General features: G+C 37.4%; 1 non-coding gene across 1 annotated transcript; it reads left to right on the top strand.

The window, feature by feature from the left end:
- Positions 1-18,296: 18,296 nt before the first annotated feature.
- Positions 18,297-18,400, top strand: LOC113913457. The gene has a single exon (XR_003517228.1). It is a non-coding gene; the product is annotated as a U6 spliceosomal RNA (small nuclear RNA).
- Positions 18,401-19,184: the final 784 nt, after the last annotated feature.

Genomic DNA, 19,184 nt, shown 5'->3' on the forward strand with positions numbered 1-19,184 from the left:
GCTTCTCTTGAACTCACTATTACTTCTCTTCCACTCATTTATCAAGCAAGTAGTCACTAAGGGATGTGTTCTTTTATATATATATATATATATATATATATTTTTTTTTTTTTTTTTTTTACTTTTTGTTGACTTCCTGACTAGACTATAAGCTTACTGGCGCTAGAGATGCTATTATGTATTGCATTCCATTCTATTCTATTCTATTCTATTTATCTTAAGGTACCTTATACAAGAGTATCAATAAATACATGTTAACTAATGATCACTGAAACTATTTTGCATCTGATTTGAAGAGGCAGTACCTCTTCTAACATATCTTAGGCCACATATTATTTTCTTTGCATACAAAGAGGGAAGAACTTTCCTCTCTTAAATACCCCGTTCCATTCTCCCTGCTGTATCATGGAATATGAGAAAATTAAATTAGCTACTATATATTAAATACTTATAGTATGTCAGATAATAGAATTGTATATACATTACCAACATCAACTTTAAGATGAACAGATTTATTGTGCTTTCACTGGTTTATTGTGAGGATTGAATGATATCCTGTGAATGGTAAAACATGATTGAGATATGGATTGTAATGATGAGTCCATTTATCAGAATGGTTGGATTTCACTTTGGAATGCTGAAGGACCTATGGGTTAAGATACTTAAAAGAATAAGTTTCAGTGAGAGAAAATATGCTTTAGGAAAAAGTCAGGGGTACCAGGGATGGGACACAGATTTTGGCCAGAGAGGGAAGGAGAAAACCAGTGAACGGTCCCCAAAATGTATGTTAGATTGCTAATAAGTGCTAACTACTTTCCATTTCTGCCTAAAGCCACTCTTGTTCTTTATCTAAAATTGTGAACAATATGCCTTTGATCTTGCATATTTTTCTTGATCCAATCATTGTTTTCTTTTCAGTATACTTCTACTTATCCTGAGGGCTGCTGATTCAACAATAGGTTTAAATACTCAGGTTTAAATGATATATATTTTAACTTCTTTTTAAAGGAAAGCTTTGTAATTCCTACAAGAAATGAATCATTAATTCTGCCATGACATTATATATGAAATCTACCCAGGAGCTCCCACATACTCTCCAATTCAGAGGAGTCTAAAGTTCAGCTAACCAAGCTGATGTAGTATTATATTTGCCCTTTAAAAAAGGTCAGAATATTGTTCAATTGATGCCAACATCCATGAACTGAATGAAAGGGGCCTGAGAAGATTGCATGTGGTTAGGGGTTTTCTGGAATTCCTGAGGCTCCTTAGTCACTATAAAATAAAACTCCCAGGCAAGCCTTCTTGAGAGTAAATCTGCAAGTATTTTTACACTGGATATGGGCAATCAGCAGGAATGCTGTCATTGAGTTTGGGTGGGCAAAACCATTTTTTAGTTTTCAAAATTCATAGCTCATCATCATGCCCGCTCTGTGTTATCATCATCATCATCATTATTATTATTATTATATGGAGCCAAGAAAGAAATGAGACTTGAGTTAGATTCAAGCCCATCACAGAGTCAGGGTTAATACTCAGGATCTGGGAGTCGAGGTTTGGCATTGATGAGACAATTGTATAAATACTTACATTTCACCTTGCTACTTTTGGCAAGGCTAGAATATATCTTGCAACCCCAAAGTGGTCATTGCTGTACCTCTCCTCAACTGTAATGCCTTAGACTTTGTTTTTAAAAGATTTATTTATTTATTTGAGAGAGTGAGAAATGAGAGAGAGAGAGAGAGTACATGAGAGGGGGGGAGGGTTAGAGGGAGAAGCAGGCTCCTCGCTGAGCAGGGAGCCCGATGTGGGACTCGATCCAGGGACTCCAGGATCATGACCTGAGCCGAAGGCAGTTGCTTAACCAACTGAGCCACCCAGGTGCCCATGCCTTAGACTTTTTATGCTATAATATTTTTCTACATCTTATTTTGTCTTTCTTTAACAGAATATTTTTAAACAACTAATATATTTAGATAACATTTTCTTAAAGATTTTATTTATTTATTTGACAGAGAGAGACAGCGAGAGAGGGAACACAAGCAGGGGGAGTGGGAGAGTGAGAAGTAAGCTCCCCGCTGAGCAGGGAGCCCGATGCAGGACTCCATCCCAGGACCCTGGGGATCATGACCTGAGCCAAAGGCAGACACTTAACTGAGCTACCTAGGTGCCCGTATTTAGATAACTTTTTAAGTCAAATCATAGTACAAGATTCATAATGTGAAATGGTAGATTGCTTTGTTTCCACTTCTCACACCTAGGGCAGCAGATTCCTGCCCTTTTAGCTGTACTTTCCTTAACTCACATACTTTGAAATCATCTGCTTATACTGCTGAATTCTAATGACATTTTTTGCTGTGATGATTGGTCCTCTCTGACTGGAGGTGGGGATTCAGCGCTATTGCATGCTTCATGCTTGTACTTTCCCTTTCTCCCACCACCCAACATGGTCATAGCACTAGGCCAGATTTTTCCTCACTATGTACTCTATTCTATAAGAATTGTTAATGACTGAGTCATGAATGCACTGCGAGCACATTTTCTTTCTTATTCAGTGTTTTGTCACTGCAAGAGGTAGTTACCAGTTCTTTGGTAACTTCATCACTAATGGAGATTTTTTTCAGTTCTTAGCCTAGAATCGAAGCACGTTTCTTTCACCCACATTCCATAAACCAGAACACAAGAACACAGCCATATCTAACTGGAAGGCTGGAAGGTGGAATCTAGGAGGGTATATAAGAAAATTGGGAAAAAGGGATCTGTTGAAACTGCCAGCAGTTGTCATAGCCTCTTCCTGTTTGCTATTCGTTACTCGTTTTAGTTGTTTAGCTGAATTTGGAAGAGAGAAAAAATACATTGAGAGTCCTTCCTTCCTTCCTTCCTTCCTTCTCTCTTTTATTTTTAATTTTCAAAGATCTTCTAGGAAAAAAGTTTTATGTTATTTCTTAATAACATGTTCTGTCAGTAGGAAGATATTGATTTCATTCCTGTGCTTATTTCCCATGTACTATACTGTAATTCAAAATGGCTAAGTAGGGGCACCTGGGTGGCTCAGTCGTTAAGCGTCTGCCTTCGGCTCGGGTCATGATCTCAGGGTCCTGGGATCGAGCCCCGCATCGGGCTCCCTGCTCTGCGGGAAGCCTGCTTCTCCCTCTCCCGCTCCCCCTGCTTGTATTCCTGCTCTCACTATCTGTCTCTCTGTCAAATAAACAAAATCTTAAAAAAAAAATGGTTAAGTAAGTTTTTCCCCAGTTAACACAGAATGGAAGCTGAAATTCAGGCAAAAAAAAAAAAAAACTGAATCCTGCCTACCTGATTGTGACTTTCCTTCTACTCTTTTCCAGTAGGGTATGAGTTTGTATGCATTTTTCCCCCTAAATCAAGACCAGAGAAAAAGCAAGAGGGACTGGTATCAGAAGTGCAATTTATTAAGCCAGGAATACTACCTCTGTTACTTTCAGAAAATTTCTATTAGGTTTGACTAGGCACCATACCTCCTAAAGCCCATTCGATTGTTCTCACTACCACTTGATGGGTGAGCCTCAGTGTCAGATTCAGAGAAGCAGCTGGCTTCTGTCCCATGGCTCTTGCTAAATAAGGAAAGCTCTCCTCTTCCATAAAGTTAGAAAAATTAAGAAATATCAAAAAAAAAAAGAGAAGGAAAGAAAGTTCTCAAGATAGCCCATCAAACACCCACCAACACAACACAAATTGAGACCTTACATGCTGAGGGAACAGATAGGCAAGTGTAGACATGAGATCCATGTGCTATTATAGACATATCAGGGCCAACAACAAATTAAGTCTAGCAACAGTAGTGCTAGAAAAGAGATTTGAAATAAAATATAATTGACTTCTATCCCTCTTATTACATAAAAAACATTAATTGTGTGTCAGTATAATGGACTGATAGCCTCATTACTCCGCCTTATCCACAACATCTTAAGAAATATATAACAAAAACAAGTGCATTTTTTGAGCCAGAATCCGTGCATCAGGCTTTATACAACTTAACTCATTCAATGTTCATAACTCTCTGTGTAGGTTCCATACTTTCTCATTTAAAAAAGATAAAGCCAAGAGTAGGAGAGGTTAAAGAAACCCGGCAACACCTTTTGAGAGAGGCATGGACGAAAGTCCAATAAAGGAGACCAGGAATAAGTGACAAAGAGAAGCCAGGTGCAAAAGACAGCAGGGAGAATAGATCCTTAAGAAAGATGGCATGTTTAAGGGAGAAATGAAATGAGACTGGCGAGAAGAGCTGAGCTAATTGTAGCTATTGATGAAAGTCATTGATGGCTAAACTGAAGAGCTGGTATTTGAAACAACAACAACAAAACAGGGTTTGCAATGGAGAAAGGTCTTCTTTAATCAGTGTTAGGGCAGACCTTGTGTAAAGTTTGGTCTGCACAGTGCTTATCTCTCATGATAAAGGGGAAAATGAAGTCAACTGTATGGATGTTTGTTTGTGCTTCCTCAGTATACAGACATTTCTCAGTACCTGGATGCTAGGATTGCATTGAGAAGAGCCTGTGGTTCTGATGCTGGCAAACAAGACTTGCTGTCTTTCTTCATCCTCCTGTCATTGAATTTTAATATAGAAAAACATGTATATCAATAATTCACACTCTTTTCTGGCCCAATTGTGCCTGTGTTCATAACAAAAATTTCCAAGACTACTTCTTTGATCTGTGCTTTATCTCTTGGATCTTCTACCCTCCTAACTGAATGTTCTGTTTTTATTAAGAGTTGCTGCTTTAAAAAAAAATGGCCTTTTCTTAATGAAATCCACCTAACTTGTTTTTTATTGCCCTATGTCTTCCCATTTTCTTTCCTCTCTGGCACATAGTTTACCTGGTATCCATAATTGCCTTTTTACCTTGCTATCATTTAATTCACAGTTCATTATTTGCTCTTCTTTTAAATGCATCTGTGTTAATTTCCTCAGAATGTCCTCATTGCCAGCTGGCCTGTTCCCTGCAGACTTCCTGTGGCAAAATGTCACACCTAAGCGCCTGCACCTTTGGTGATTTCTCCCAGCATTTGTTTAGACCCTATCAATCATTATCTCACAATAAACAACAGCTTTGCAAATGGAGAGCAAGGCTAGCCCAGTGATTGATGCCTCTGGATGCCTGTCTTTTCTCTTGTGAGAATCACAAGGACCCCCCTCCCTTTATTTTGAGGGGTCTGGCTGTACCTGCCATGGTTTATGGGAAAACAAGACTAAACTGCCAATACCAGGGCCTCTCTTCTTTTTCTCTTACTGCATTTCCTTATCGGTTGTGACAATATGCCACAATTAATGATAGCAGAAATACCCATGTTTGATACCGCATGCATCACACTTAGGCGTGATGGATTAGCAATCAAAGAAATTAATTCTGCCATTACAAAGTAACATCTGAACTTTGAAGTTAGGCAATTGCATTGTATAAGGTTCAGTTATGAATTCAGCCATAAATATAACATTAGACAAGCTTATTTAGGAGCAGGATGGTTACAATATTGTTAGCTTTTTAGTTTTCCAAGCAGTGGTTTGCAATTCTTTTTACCAACCTCTATTTCAGAGGGATATAAGGATTATCAGATTTCAAGGTCAGAAAGACATTCAATTATGTTGTGTATTTTTGACCAAGTAAATAATATTTCTGATAGACTGTTCATGATCTTAGGTTCTTCAAAAATCAGTCCTTTCTGGAATGAGTAGTTTAGTTTTGACAGAAGATATCAGGCCTTCTGAAATATGCTTATTATAGTGTGCTTCTCTTGCTTTGAGAGCACTTGGAATAACCAAAGTCAACCCCATTGTCTGTATTTCCTGCAATAGTTCACCCTCACAGCTGTTTACACACTTCTACACCAGAAGTACAGCTTTGGACTCTCTTTCACTTGCTTCACAGACTCTGTTCCCAAGTCTCCCGTACATGTTCAGCTGGAGCCAATATACACCAACCCTGAGGTTGCTCAGGCTGCCAGATCAAACGAAGTATAGTAAAATATGTAAAAAAAAAAAAAAAAAAGCCTAAACACTTTAAAATACAGTAAATAATCAAGACACATAAAAGTCTTCCACTAAGTGCAGTAATATATTTCATAGGGAGGTAATTTTATATTAACTCTCGGTTTTCATTGACAAACTCATACTTCTATAGCTGTTGTGGACACAGACTCAACCAATATCGATGGGTCTATTATTCCTACTGTTTATTTCATTTAAGCCATTCTGCATGGGGTCACTGTGGTAAATAGCCATTTCACAGCTGTCTGCTGATCTGGTTTGGTCCACAGGTGGATTGTAGATTTGAGTCTCTAGAGACTCAAATGAGAGGCAGAATGTTCCTATATAGGTTGGAGGAAACCCTTGGTGAGAACATAGGAAAAGAACCGGGGGTCAGGAACAGTGTTGGCTTTTGCCCTTTCCCACATCATCCACAAAGTGACTTCATCCACTGATCTCTAGGATCTCCTTGCTCTAAGACACCAACAATTCTGATGAAAATACCAAACAAGCAGAACTCTGTGAAGTCTGCTAAATATCTCCTTCATTAATACCTTCAGTATTTTGGAATTAATGTAGTGATATTCTGAATCAGAGATTTACCTAAAGCATGTGATACAAAAAGGACTTGCTCAGTATATTCATAGTCTAAGTTCTGAAAAGAATATCTGAAAAAGTTCAGAGAATCATTTCCAAATGTTTTAGACACACCAATTTTCATTGTATTGGTTTGATTTATTAATTGTGAAATATTATTTATTCTTAAGATGGTTTCCCTGGAATCAATACATGATAATACTATGTTAAATCTATTATTGAATGTTTCAGAAATTCTGCATTTCTTTAAAAACATCCTGATAATTACACTTCACAATTTAAACTGTCATTTCATCCAGGTAGTTTTATTTTATTTTATTTTAAAGATTTTATTTTTATTTATTCATGAGAGACAGAGAGAGAGAGAGAGAGAGAGAGGCAGAGGGAGAAGCAGGCTCCCAAGGAGCAGGGAGCCCAATGCAGGACTCAATCCCAGGACCCTGGGATCATGACCTGAGCTGAAGGCAGACGCTTAACCATCTGAGCCACCCAGGCGCCCTCATCCAGGTAGTTTTAAGTGAATGTGCTGCTTTCTAAATTATTTGAATTTTTGTTGTTTACATAGTTTCATTTCATTCAGTTAAACACATACTTATTGGCAATTTATGTATGCCAGTAACTGTGCTGGTTTCTAGGAATTAAGGAGAACAATAACTAGAGATTAATATTTTTGTCTTGCCTAGTGTGTTATAGAATGGATCCATGGATGTTGAGCCCATGCTCACAATGGCAATCATAGTCAGAGAGCAGGCTTATCAGCCTCATTTGAGTAAACTGAAGTCTAGAACCCAGTGGCCTCTACTTTCTACCCAGTGTACTTTCCAAATGAACTGCTCTATTTTTCCTTTTTTACATTTGTTATAAGGGCCACAAAATCAAAATGGATGCCCTACATACAATGAATCATTTAAAATGTATCAGATAAAGGAAGCTCTACATCACATGTCAAAAATTGAAGAGCGGTTTTCCATAGATAAAATTTGAGCTCTCATATGACTAATCCCTTTTTAACAACTGCTTCCCTGACCCTTTTCCTGTGATTTTGATATTTAGAGAATACTTAAAAATATGTTTCAAATGAGAAGAACCAACTTTTGCATTTCTTTAAGATACAAGCTATTCCAGAAATTAGACATACAGATTCTTCTGTTGTGGGCCTCTTATTTTTGTGTTCACCCATTTTCAGCTACTTGAAGTTGCACTGTAAATTGAAAACCTATTATCAAATAAATAAAATTTGAGGACAAAAGTAAGGTGAAGAACTGAAAATATATGTAAGTCTTGGTTTCCTGATCGCTCAATCATGTGACCATGATTATACTGTCATGTTCTTCACAGTTATTTGATCAAGATGGTGATGAAGAAGGAAGGAGCTTGTTTCACTGCATTTACAAAATGCAATTTTTATTCCCTAGAGTGACGACAGCATGATTTATGTCCATGGAGTTAGGTGAAGTTCTGGAAGTTAGTTTCAGATAGTGATAAGCTTCCTTAAAAGCTCACATGGAATCACTCTCCACATACAAAGTGTATTGTCCAGATCATGAAAGAATCTGCTGTGTTAATACCAATTCTGCAGTATTATTTATATTTTGAAAAGCATATTGTTTACGTTTTTATTTTGACTTATAATAATTGCATATTGTAAGTAGGATGTGTGTATGTGTATGCCTAAGCTCAACATAAGATGTTTAAGTTCTTCATTATGTCCTGCCTTTTTCCTCAAAAGCAAAATTTAAATTCAATGTAAATATATAGTGCAATCATTAATTAAATTACCCCCCTTTTTTCAAAACACAAACCAGACATCATTTATATGAAGAAATGTCACTGAAAGGAAGAATTAGGTGTCCCTGAAGCATCAAGTTTGTTGATCATTTTTTGTACCATGACATAGGTGGGGAAGGGAGAAAGGTTGTAAAGGTCAATCTACAATGACTCAAGATAATAGTAAGAGAACAGTGACTAATGGGGAACGTTAAATTCCAAGGAAATCCTGCACCCCCTCTTCTCATCCCCATGCCTGTCCAGTCTGTTTCCTTCACCTTTCTGTCTGAGGATTGCTCCAGAGTGCCCCTGCCTCCCCCTCACACACTGTCTTCAGACTATAAATCTACTATTTCTTTTTCTTTTAGCCATTTTTTTTCCCACTTTCAACTTTTCTGTCTCCTGCTCCTCACAACATGTTATCCAAGGGCAGGCCTGGAATCTTTATCAGATGGTGTTCAATCCCCTTTGGCTAGAGTCTTAGGCTCTTCAAGGAAAACAGCTGACCAGCAGGACACAAACTTCCAGCAAGTCACAAGAGAGGTGAAAGTAACATGATAGAACAGACCTTCTTTTCCTCCCCAGGTAATATAACATTAATCAATTAAAAAAAAAATTACTCAACATTCTCCTAATAATAGTGTAGATGGATGGTTAAGTATAGGTTCCGGAATCATGCTACTTGAGTTCAAATCTAAACTAAATCTTGAGATTCAGATTCAAATCTCTACTTCCTAACCATATGGCTTTAGACAAGTTAGTTAACTTCTGTGCCTCAGTTCCCCTAAGTGTAAAATATAGGTGTCAGTAGTACCCATTTTATAGAGACATTATAGGATTCAAATTCTTAACATATAAAGGACTTAGAACAATGCCTGATGTAAGGACAAAGTGCATATCTGGCTTATTGATATAAGTGTACAAATTAAATATTTTCATCCCAAACAATCCTATTGATGGGTATTAAATTGCTTGCATGTGATCAAAAACTAGAAAATGTTTGAATCAGCACTTGAACTCAGGCTGTCTTTAGAAACTGCAGTCTTCTTATGATGATTTTAATCATTTGAAGACAGTGCTTCCTTCTATATGGAGAAGACCTAATGTAATACCTAACAAACTGAGGTTATTTTGAAAATAGCCTCATGACCAAAAAATATACAAGATATTCAGGACAGGTGTAATCATGCCAGCATCCCTCCATTTACATTCTGCAGAGAGTTGTCTTCTTTGTCTTTGTGAACATGAGTTCAATTCCTTTTTCTAAAGTGTAGGCATATGTCTTTTATATCACCAACCTCCTAAATAAGATGCCCAAAACATGAATCGTGTGCAGAGATTACTCTTATAGTAATCCTGTCCCATGTGAATATAAAACCATATCTAGAACTAAAAAAATTCTCTGACAACACAAATTAATTGTCATAATAACCACACCATAAAAGGCAAGTACTTGAGCTCTTCTTTCAACACCTAACAACTTCAATTTAACATACTGCACTTGATTATCTGCTTATTTGTAGCAGAACATATTTTGAGTTTCAAATTAGGGAAGGGACAGAGGTTTTGCTTGAATCAGGCAGACTGGCATTTCCGAGAAATTATAGTTAAGAGCAATAAAGTGTTACGCAAAAAAGTCATACAAAAGATAAAGTGTATATTTCCAGATAGCACAGAAATAATCATAGTGGTGATTTATCAAGAAATGGTTAAATGATGTCTAGCATTTTCTGTGATCAGCCAGCTTAGAAAGATCTCTATCACACTATATTGAAATAAGCTTAGTTTTGACTTGTGAAACTAGGCTCTGGTTATCTGGAAAATACCTGTCCCTTTATAATGCCAGATAAATTAAATGATAATTTAATATATTCTATATAGAACACAGATGTTCTATGGTGATCATTAAGCATATACATTTTCTTGTTAAGCTGAATACCCATTCAAATAGGGATTGAAATTTCACAAAGAGGCTATTCACAAGAAACATTGGTCACTTTTGATAATATGCATCATAATTAGTTTTATAGATATTACACTTAATGTTCAGAGTAGAGAAGGAACATACCAGAAACCTGGAGGCCTGCAGATATTGCATACAGTACAGAAAATAACTCCTGAAATTGTATTCCGTTCTTCTGCTTCCTTAGCTCATACTTGGGTTCTGACTGAGAAAGAAAAAAAAAAAAAATCTCAGAAGATTCAGAGGTTCAAATCATATTAGCACTCAAAAGTTCGGATGTGTCTTCAAATCCCCTGGGCCTGAAAATGTTGGCTGGAAAAGTCATGAAAAACACGGTTTCCTCACAGCATTTCTGGCAGTTCGACTCCTGCTCCTGGCTGGAAGTTCAAGTGCAGAGACGCATGAAATTGAACAATGATAATAATAAAAACTTTTCTGAAACCATTTTGAAGCTGCAAAAAGTGGGACTTTAGGTCTATCTAATCTGGAGAAATGGCTCAGGTACAATTTTATAGTCAAATGGGTTCATCTTCTTTGCTTCTTTCTCATTTGGTTCCCATCGCATGATAATTTTACCCCTTTATGAAGGAATTCAAACTTCAGCACCACTGAACTAATACCTGCTAATTATTTGGAGTCTGATTAGTTCATTTGTTGGCTAGCAAGACTCCTTTGTTCTGTCCCTTTTTTTTTATGAGCAATAGGAATTTCAATTCAATGAATCCTGCTCTTCTCTCACATGTATGCTTGAAAATGCTGTGAGAGAACTGGTGAAAGGTATTGGATGAGTACAATGAATTTGGAAGTTTGTCTCCACCTTTCATTACTTCCATACCTTCTCTTGTCTCATTAGTGGGGAACACAATGTTAGAACCTATTCCCAAACACTCCCTGAGGCCATTGTCATTTCTGAAAAAAGAACCTCTATGTAAAAAAAAAAAAAAAAAAAAAAAAAAAAAAATTACTACTACTTTAGTAGTAAAATTTTCATGTGAAGCTTAAAATACTTTCCTAACATAGGAGTCTGTAAAAAGGAAAATGGATTTAACCTTATTTCTTCCCTTTTCATCCTGGTTTCTTTCTCACCTTCTCAAAAGGTCTAAGTAGTATTCTAGAATATGAAAAGAAAGTTCTCTTGGACAAATAGTAAAGGTGAATGAATGAGTTGTTAAAAATCATCATCTTACGAAAGAAATGTTTGTGGTACCTTAACATAAGCAGATATTAAGCATTACCTATTTGTTACTCTTTTCAACAAAGAAGGGAACACTCCTTAGAAGCAAATTCTAATATGCCAACATAACCAACAGATTCCCTGGAGAAATCTTGGTGCAGAGCCTCTCAGCTATGCCTGATATATGATTTAAATTGGTATAGATAGGAAGTGATGAACAAAGGCTATATTTATTCATTTAAGTATCTATGATTTAATGCAGGAGTTACCAAAATACCTAACATTATTTTCTAAAATCATCATTCATTCATTCATTCACAGGGCAATATGGTCAGGCTCTATAAAAGGTTCATTTGGGTTGTTTTTTTTTTTTTTTGAAGCTGCAAAATATTGAAAACCCTTTAATAATTTGCACATGGCCTTTTGTGTGGTCATATAAATGCCCTGTTCATTTTTCCTTCCAGACATATTAATTTAGTCAAGGATTATTTTTATACAGACGGATTATGGTGATTAGAAGTTTCCAAAGGAGTTTGCATTCACAATAAATACTGACGATTTTAGCCTACTGAGAAGTTGTTTATAGCAGTTTGTTTTCTTAGCTCGAGTCCATAAGTCTAGCTTTAGAAGCAGCAGGGCCAATAAACCACAAAAGAACTATTTTATGGGTGATCCAGTAATTCAAATTACTAGAAAAAAAGAGAAAGTAAAGAATTTTAAGAAATGACCACTATTGACTGGTTCATATGGTGGGTGGCATTTGCCTTCATCTGTGGGATAATTGGACCAGGGGACTACAAATCCATAGCAATACAGGCTTTCCTTACAGGAGAGTTAATGCACCATCAATCAGCTAGTAGGAATAGTTTCTGTGTTGCAGCCTAAGTATGTTTTCATTCAGCTCATTTGCACTTCAAAAGCTGAAGTCGATAATTCAGGCCCAAGTAGGTGCAATTTGGACCATTTCCCTTTTGTAGCATATGAACACAAGCTGAGAAAATCTCTAAATTCATTTGTATGGGACATTATTGGCCAGAGTTGGCAAAGCAGAGAAGTGGCTAGTTTCCTATAGGTAAGTATTATTGCTATGAGTAAATCCTTTGAGAGCGAGGGTCTTCGGATAAACATGGTTTGCTCTCTATTGGTGATCAATGATTTTATTACCTAAAACATAAGGATACTGTTTGTTTTACAACAGATCTTGGGATCTTATCTTCAGCAAAACACTTGTGTGGTGAATTAACAAGCCCAACCAATCATCTTCATGGATTAAGAATGTTTGGTGAATGGGGAGGAAGGAAAATGTGATGGGAAAGGTGAGCTCTGTCTAGGTCTGCAACAGAGTAACTTGGTTATTATCAGAAAGTACAAGCACCAGAAAGGTGGTAGGAAAAAAGGCAGTTACAGCTGTTTTTGTTTAAATAGCATTTGATACAAACTCAGTGACCATAGTAGTACTGTGCAACGTGTACAGAATGCTGTGTTTCTGGTACTCTGTTCTTCGTTATTTTTTTGAACTCCAGATTCTAATGAAACATGCCAAGCACTTGCTTGGTGTAGGGAGACAGAGTATCCTGAATCTCACAGCACAGAGCTGCAAAGTTGGCCCCACCATCATTTTGTCTCCACATTCCTGCTACAACAACACAGTCACTGTGTTAGAGGATTTCACAAGCCTTGTTTTATGGGCTACTCATGGAGTTTTATAAGAGATGATCCCATTTAAGTGGTTCAGTCCACTGAACTAGGGTTTTTGTTTGTTTGTTTGTATTATTTTTAAACCAATACTGAGTGCTTCCTTTGTGCCCAGAACTAGGCAAAAACACTTTACATACACCAACCTCATCTAATCATCATGATATCCTTATGGGCTGTGCGCTAGCACTGTGCCCATTTCACATATGAAAACATTGGGGCAAAAAGAGATTAGATGATTTGTTTAAGTTAAGTCATTTGCCCAGGTTTTTCTGGCCAAGCAAAGATCTTAACTCCAATTTTCTGATTCAAGTATAGAGCTTTTATAGTATACATACTGCTGTTTAAGCCTGCGACACAGGGTAATACTTGTGACATTTGGGGATGCACGCGAGTGTCTTCTTTACAGAGGATAGGAGCATTTTCAAAAGGGGTCACTCAGCTTGCAATGATAGCTGCCTGGCTTCTCATATTCTCCCTATTCTGGCCTTTCCCCATCTATTCCTTCCATCTTTCTGTCCACTCATTCTCCAGTATTCATCTTTGTTTAAATCAGATTATTTGCTTAGTGTTCCTTGAATACTCCATGCTCAGCTTCACATACCATGTGTTCCCTTGCCTAAACTGCCATCTTTCTTATTCTCCCACCATTGAATACCAGGACTGAGATTTTCTGGTGACACCCCCCAATCGTTTTGCTCTTAAATGAGCCCCCTTCCCTTAGTTTCATGCAAATTCACAATTAATTACATTTGTCTGTTATCACCTGCTTTCAGTCATCATGAAACATTTTCAATAACTCTTTCCCAAATCTCATACTTATATCTATAATAATCTTATTTGTACCAAAAAGGGAATGATTATTTATAATCTTTATTGAGTGTTAGATTTCTGCCTTTATATTATGCTAAGGTCTTCTCAAAAATTGTGTTGCAACTGTTCTGTGAAGTATGGGTTATTGTGACCATTTTATAGGACAAAAATTGAGGCTTCAAAAGATGAGTAAATTGTCTAAGGCAGTGCTAGTGGCACAGCCAGGACCTATAAGTCACTGTCCCCAAAGCTTGTGTTTATCTCCCCGTACAGTGATTGTTGCCCTCAGAGTGGTATTTTCTTTTTCATTCATCCTCTTATTAGTTTATATAACAACTTTCAAAGATATTCTAGTAAAAAAAAAGTATCTAGAAAGATCTAGAGTGAATTTCTGCAGATAATATCTGGCACGTTGGCCTGATATGGATGGGCAGGTAACCTTTCTTTGTATCCCTCTAATCACAGTTTCAAGAGTAGAAATATGTACATCAGGGCAAGGCAAGCTCCAAATATCTTTCCTGTTTGGGAAACCTCACTTCTCTAGAGGTTGTTTGAACAGTAATTATTCCCTGTGTTCCTGCAAAAATAAGATATTTTAAGCAGAAGTTTCCACAATGACTCTTTTCAAATTTGCATGCTTTCCTTTGTTTCCAAATTACTGCCATCATCTAATGAAGAGAAATCGGTTAAATTAATCAAAGGAAAATTTTAGACTGAATATAAAGAAAAAATCTGCTAATAGTGAGATCCATTAGACTTTATTAGAAGCCCCATTGATTGAGTCATTTAAAAGAAGAGTGACGATCCCCTGAGATAATTCTGAGACTACCCCAGGCCAGGGGAGAGAGTAGCAGATGGAACCCACAAGCCCCTCAGTCTCTAATGTGGGTGATTTTTTCTGAATTCCCTCATTTTGCCTTCTTGTCAACAAATCCTGCCATCATTTCACTCACATCTTTGCAGCCTCTTTCCAGAGCTGTTAACAGAAATCATTTCACAGAGAGTGGGAAAGAATGTCATTTTGTCATTTTCTTGGGGGAGTGGATGGGAAGAACAGGCGTCTCTGCTTCCTAAGGCTTTCATGATGAAAACAGAAGAGGAGAGTGAGGCCTGCCAGCTTTTGGGGTATAAGAAACAACTTTACTTGGCAGCACTGTGTGTAAATAGTAACTGGAAACTCCCTAGTGAGCCTCTCCCCTTATTAACTGGAAGGAAGGACAATTTGGGACCACACAACATCCCAAACTTGCTGGCACTAGTGAGCTGCATGAACTTAATCATTACATTATATTTGAAAAGTAAGCGGGACCTTAATGATCATCAGGTATAACCTCCTTCTTGATGCAGGAGCTTCTTTTAATTACAGAATTCCTGTGAGATGGCCATTGGAAGCTCATTATTTCATTGAACTTTCCGTCCCATGGTTAGCTGTTTCATTTGTTAAGAAAGTCACCCTTTTATCTAGGACATTTTTCCATTAGTATTTGCTTTCCCATTTGGAATAATAAGAATAATGTGTGATAAAAACAATAATAATGATAATTATGATGATGATGATGATGGTTCACAGAATTTTTTCCTATATACTAGGCATGTAATAAAATTGCATATGTTTATGTTCATTTGTTATCACAAACATTTTATATTATAGGCATTAATATTTGCTCCCATTTTTTTTAAAGATTTTATTTATTTATTTGACAGAGAGCGAGTGAGTGAGAGCAGGAACACAAGTAGGGGGAGTGGGAGAGGGAGAAGCAGACTCCCGCTGACCCGGGAGCCCGATGCGGAGCTCGATCCCAGGACCCTGGGATCATGACCTGAGCCGAAGGCAGATGTTTAACAACTGAGCCACCCAGGCACCCCAATATTTGCTCCCATTTTACAGAAAACGGAATCAAGACCTAGACTGCTAAAGTGACCTTGCTGAGAGTCACACTACTAATAAATGGAGAGTTAGAATTTGCACCCAAGTCTGTTGAATCGCAGAGCTCAAGCTCTTAGGCACTCTACATAGTGGATGAACAAAAAGCTTCTAGCTCCTCATTTTACATGTTATCTTCTTACCCCTTTTTTTCTGGGTTGCACATCTCTGCATCCTTAAGAATTCCTTGATTAATATAACTTTCAGTCACCACATGTGTGGGAAACAGAACGCCACAACAACCGCTGGTGCATGTTCGCTCAGACTCTGAGATCTCTGAGAAAACTCGAGATTGCAGGGTTAAAAATAACGTGAAAGGATCAGAGTGAAATGCCCTTGGAACGTGGGTGGCTAGTTCTAAAGTCCGCCACAGAAGATGTGTTGTAGATAGGAAGCCAGCTGTAAACAGCACGCTGTGCACTCCCCTCTTTGTTGCCTTGTCCTGTAAATTCTGTTTTAAAGATTCTTCCATGCTTGACTAATCCTGTATACATGGAGGAAGGTGCCTTACTACGCCCCTGCTGTAAACCATTATAGATCTATATCGCTGTAGAAGGTATATAAGAGTATGGAAAATAAACCTTGGCACCTCGGGCTGTTTGCTCGGGGTCCCCTGTGCCTCGCTATATTGTTGTCTCTTTTTCTCAGTTCCTTTGCCACCCCAGGTCCCCGACTCTCAGAGGTCGACACACATGATCATAGCTGATTCTATTTTATAGGTTTCTAACTTTCTTTCCTAATGTATGGAACTTTGAGCTGGAAATAATACTGAAATGTTTGACAAATGCAGCATATAGAAGATTCTATGGCCACCCTTCATCATTTTTCCAAATCAAGTTTTTGCATCTGCAAAAGTTATTAAGGAATAATAACTGACATCAGAAGAATACCAAAGTATAAAACTTAAAGAAGATAGAAAATATTTACAATTGAGAAGACCCAATTTTCAGATCAGAAGGATTCTTTTTTTTATTTGAAACATCACAATGTTCTCTGTAAAACTGAGTACAAAACTTAGTTTAAGGGTGCCTGAGTGGCTCGGTCGGTTAACCATCTGCTTTCCACTCAGGTCCTGATCCCAGGGTCCTGGGATTGAGTCTCACATTGGGCTCCCTGCTCAGCAGGAAGTCTCCTTGTCCCTCTCCCCATCCGCCAACCCCTGCTTGTGCTCTCTCTCTCTCTCAAATAAATAAATAAAATCTTAAAAAAAAAAAAAACCTACTTAATTTAAATGATTTCTTACTTGATTTGAGGACCTGGAACTACATCTTCCTCTATCAGCTGAAATTTGGAGTGGATATGCTTTCATCTCAGCCACCTCAGGTGCAGCCACACAGGAGGTGCCACATTCTTGTGGATTTAAGAGCTCCACTGTAAACTTCTGGCCAACCTAATGTCACTAACAGAGCTCAGCCTTTCAGATTAATCAGGAAGAGAAATGAGAAGTAGGTTGGACTGGCTTTGGGTGGTTAAGGAAAATCAAAGAGCAGGAGAGGGGAGGAATTCCTCCCATAGCTATAGTGGAAGTTGGGGCCACTACAGAAGTTCCTGGCTGCTGATGCCTTTGCCTGGAACTCTCAGGGAAGTTCAGATGCTTATGTAGAAATTTGCTGAACAGGAACGGGTCTCTGAGAAAATTCCTGAGATGTGTAGGGGAAGTAAGCTAGTATGCTTTCCTGGAACTCATACACATTCTAGTCAAGTAGCAAAACCAGTGCCAAAAGAAGCAGATAGACCTTGTTAAAAAAAGAGAAAAGTAGTAGTAAAAGTAGTTATAGTAATAAAATATTATGTAAAATAGAATAATATCAGTAATATAAGAAGTCAAACATGGAAATAAGGAGAAAAGAAGGCCTTTGGAGTTAGGCCATTGCTACGCCTTTCCGTGTCCTTTTCCATGTGACTTAATGGTGTCCCTGACAATAGGGTCTTCAAGAAAGTGTCATGGGAGAGGTAACCTATTGCATTGAAAAATAGGTGCTATTAAATGTCAAGAGTTCTGAGTTACAGTTCTGGTAATTAAGTAGTACTGCTGTTGGAGATACTTTTTATTATTAGATTATTATATGTAAAAATTTAAAAACAACAACCACCAACAACAGTAATGCAGTAATGCTTAAAATAACACCTCCCCCTCACTCTACCTCTCTAATTACCTAGTCCTTATTCTTGTTAGTTTTAAAAATTTTGCTTCTTGTGGAGGTTACATCCATAGCTGTAAGCAAGGTGTTGGTATGACTTTTTCTTGATTTATGAAACATAGGCATTATTATTTCCTGTCTATTGAAGATGAAGATTTAGCTCACTTATATGACCCCAACTTCCCTAGGTTAATATTTTAGTTTTCTAGTTGGTAAAATCTTTAGTACTTGCTTCAGCAGCACATATGTTAAAATTGGAATGATACAAAAATTAGCATGGCCCCTGCTCAAGGATGACATACAAATTAATGAAGCATTGCATATTTTTATGGAATATTGTTCAGCCTTAAAAAAGATTGCACTTCAAGGGGAGACTCTGGAAGACATTAGGCTAAGTGAAATAAGCCAGAGACAAAGGACAAATGTTCTATGGTTCTACTTATATGAGGTACCTCCAGTAATGAAATCCTAGAGACAGAAAGTAGAATGGTGGTTGCCAGGAGCTGGGGAGTGGGGGGCAATAGGAATTGTTATTTAATGGTATAGAGTTTTAGTGGGGGAAGATGAAAAAGTTCTGGAAATGAATGATGATGATGTCTATGCAACAGTGTGAATATACTTAATACCACTGAGATATTACTTAAAAATTCTTAAAATGGTAGATTTTGTTGTGTGTATCTTACTACAATAAAAAATATAAAAATATCTCCTATTCAACTTTTCTTATCTTTTGACCTTCATATAAAATGAGTATGTTTCTGCACATCTCAGTTTTCACCCTCATTGTACTAGAATAATTTCATATACAAACTATTCATAAAGGTATGTAGAAGCAATTGTTGCAGACATTGGTGCTGTTCACAAATAATTTTTCCTCCTCTCTGCCTTCTTTGCACATGGAATTATTGAATTTTGTACCCCTTGTGGCTGGTGAAGCCAAGGGACTAGCTTTGGCCAATTAACTGAGCAGCAGGGAAGTGAGTCATTCTCAGATCTGGGCACCTAAGTGTACATCTGTCAGTCCTCTGCCATAGTAACTAGCAAAATTTGAGATGGCTGCTTTTTTGTGTTGTTTTATTTTCTTTCTTTTTATGTTCTCAGATTTCCTAATG

Source organism: Zalophus californianus, chromosome 14 (genome assembly GCF_009762305.2).
Source record: "Zalophus californianus isolate mZalCal1 chromosome 14, mZalCal1.pri.v2, whole genome shotgun sequence".
NCBI lineage: Eukaryota > Metazoa > Chordata > Mammalia > Carnivora > Otariidae > Zalophus > Zalophus californianus.